This window comes from Alligator sinensis, unplaced genomic scaffold, assembly GCF_000455745.1.
Source record: "Alligator sinensis unplaced genomic scaffold, ASM45574v1 scaffold47_1, whole genome shotgun sequence".
In the NCBI taxonomy this organism is placed as follows: domain Eukaryota; kingdom Metazoa; phylum Chordata; order Crocodylia; family Alligatoridae; genus Alligator; species Alligator sinensis.
Window position 1 is genome coordinate 54,213 of NW_005842629.1, and position 3,468 is coordinate 57,680.

Below are 3,468 nucleotides of genomic sequence, written 5' to 3' on the forward strand. Positions count from 1 at the left end.
CAGATGATGCGTGTGTGAAAGAAAAGAAAGAGTAGTAGTTTGGGCATATGCCTGGGAGTTGGGAGACATCTGTTCAGTTCCCTGCTCTTCTATAAACTTCCTGATTGAGTTTGGGAAAATTATGTAAGCCCAGATATTTAGGTATTAAGGCATTAGTTACTTGAACAATGCCTGAACATTAATAAAAATCTAGGTCTTAACCTCTCTGTGCCTCTGTTCCTTATTGGTTACAAGGAGATGACTGTACTTCTCTATCTTACAAAAATGTTATAAGAATACCTATACTGCTGATTGTCAGGGAGCTGGACCTGATGATCTCATGTGGTCCCTTCCAGGCCTAATGTCTATGAAATCTATAAAATCTATGAAACAGAAATATCACTTCCCCTTATCTTTAATGGATGCATCTATATGTGTGCCTTCCTGTGGAATTGACTAAATAGCTCTGCAGTAAAGCATCAATGTCTACATGTGCACCAGTATTAGGGCACAGTAAATTAGTGAACTCTGCCATAGGACAGTACCGTTGGGGAAACATGAATGGCATGTGCCCCTGGCAGCTGGGGGCACATGGCTGCGCTGTCAGCGGTGGAAGTGCTGCGGTGGTGGCAGGAACTTGGTGGTGGTAAGCAGGGGAGCTCACGCAGTCACTGCCGGTGCTGTCAGCGTGGGGAGGGCGGGGGGTGAGCACCGACCAGGGGTCAGCAACCACCTGCAGGCACTGCCAGCAGTGCTGGCAGTGGGGTGGTGAGCGGTGACCACCTCTTCTGTAGGGGGTGCACTGCCAAGCTCGGGGAGTGCATGTGCACCCACTTGCACCCCCTATGCATTGCCCCTGCAGGAGCCATACTATCCTATGGTGGTTTAATTACATACTCTGAAATACACATGTAGAAAGTGACAGGGGTTGGCTGGGGCACAAGGGTGCTAAGGTGCGGGGGCTTCCTGCCACCTAATCCCACACTGTAGCATCCTCTTGCCCCAGTCAGCCCCACTGCCACCCAGAGCTTGGGGCTGAACCCTTGTCCCCCTGCCAGCCTGCGGCTGCTACACCCCGGCTCAAACTCCTGTGGTCTTGGGTGCACATGCAGAAGCTGCACTCTGGAGCAGCTGACTCCAACACAAACTACACTGAAATTTATCACATTGTGTTAATGGCACGTGTAGATGCACCTGGTGAGGGGCAAAATGGTTCAAATTTTGGGCAAATATTCTGGAACGTTCTAGATGCAAACACACAGTTCTTGAGGTCCAGGACATTAGCATTAGCTTTGTTACAAATGCGTGGTAAAATGAATGTTGCTGACTTTGAGACAGTGTAAGTCTGTGAAGGGATTTGAAAGTGAAGACAAGCAGTTTGTTTGGTGCAATAGAAAATGAGGACCTAATGGAGGGGCTCATAGACAGAGGTGTTGCAGTCATGATGATGGGCTGGGAAGATGCTCTTTGCAGCAGCATTCTTCATGGATATGAGCTTGCTAAGACTGAAAATTGTGTTGAAGTGATTGTCACAGGCCGGCCAGGTGCTGTGAGTGTATCAGCCGTTAGGCTGCTGGGTTCAGGATCAAGGAGGTGAGTCAGGAGTGAAGTAAAGGCAAATTTACTTATAGCTTAGCATACAACAGTAAACAGAAAGTTTAATGCAACAAACAGATAGTACAGTAATAAAGAGCTAATAGTGAATAATAACAACAGATAGACAGAATGACAAAGAATTCCCACATGGGGTTGGCAACTTATCGGCAGTCCCTCTATGCCAGGTGTGCGCCAAGTTGTTCCAGTAAAGTCAGGCATCCCTGATCAATGCTGTTCAAGGGGTCACCGGGAAGATCCCTTGGTCAGGATCCGGTCTTCACTCACACAGGGAGTCCAGGGTTCAGACTTGGTACAGTGATGGTCCTTCTGTCCTGTCCTTCTAACTGGTCACTTGACATGCACGTTCCTTTATGCCTTATCTTATGCTAATCTGTTGGCTTTAGAGCCACTCACAATCTTGCCCTATAGCTGTTACCCTATGGGATCAAAAGGTGTTAGAAATTATCATGAAAGGTTACCACCCGAACTTGGGTTCACCCAATAAGCAAATTACACCACATTACTTTGAGGTTTGAAATTAGCATTACTCTGCCCAAGCTCAACCCGTTGGTTTCTTATTCCTTGGAATGTGCAAATTATATTAGGTGGTCAGATCTTGTTACGGCTGAACTTTAAAAAACCTGTTAGATCAGCTAATCTTGTAGTTTGCTTATTTTTGGGGCCCATGATCAGTTTAAACAGTTAGATTCAACACTTTGGTTAAATTGTGACAGACAAATTCCACTTGCAGGTTGCAAACTTGCAAGCTTTGCATTAGCTAATCTTAACTGCTAAACAATTGCCTGGATGTCTCCAAGAGCATATATTTATTGCTCATGATAGTAACCCCTCTGGTTCTGGCTACCACAAGTGATCAAGACGGATGGTGATAACAGCGTGGAAGACAGTTTTAGCTGCATGTTAACATAGTACCTATGCAGCTAGCTCTTCTTGTGGAGGCATTACTTTTTCTCTCCTTTCTCACCACAGATCATACCAGGGGTGTGGTGCTGGGAGCCCTCTCTCCCATTCCTTTTACTTCTTTTCTCCATTCTGTTCTCACTCTTTCTCCTCTTTTGAACAATACTGCATCCAACTTTTCTTTCCCCGTCTATGTTGCAGTCATTTATGACCCACCCAACTCCTCCCCTTCAGCTCTTATCTCTGGTTCAACTCCTGGCTCTTTCTCTCTTCCTCTTCTCACAGTCCCTCACACTCCTGTTGAGGGCAGTTATGCAAATTAGTTGGTAGTTGGTAGGTAGGGTTGGAAGGGACCTAAGCAGGTCCTCAAGTCCAACCCCCTGCCATGGGCAGGAATGAATGCTGGGGTCATACGACCCTGACTTGGTGATTATCCACCCTCCTTTTGAAGATTCCCAGGGTAGGGGCGAGCACCACTTCCCTAGGAAGTTGATTCCAGATCCTAGCCACCCTGACTGTGAAGTAGTGCTTCCTGATGTCTAGCCTGAGCCTACTCTCAGTCAGCTTATGGCCGTTATTCCTTGTAACTCCTGGTAGTGCTCGGGGGAAGAGGGACTCTCTCATTGCCTGCTGGTCCCCCTTGGGAAGTTTATAGGTGGCCACCAGATCCCCTCTCAGTCTTCTCTTGTGAAGGCTGAACAGGTTCAGGTCCCGTAGTCTCTCCTCGTAGGGCCTGCCCTGCTGCCCCCTGATCATGCAAGTGGCCCTCCTCTGGACCCTCTCGATGCTGGCCACATCTCTCTTAAAGTGCGGCACCCAGAACTGGACACAGTACTCCAACTGTGGCCTGACCAGTGTCGCATAGAGGGGGAGAATCACCTCCTTGGACCTGCTTGTGACGCATCTATGGATGCATGACAAGGTGCGGTTAGCTGTCCTGACCGCATCCCCACATTGGCGGCCCATGTTCAT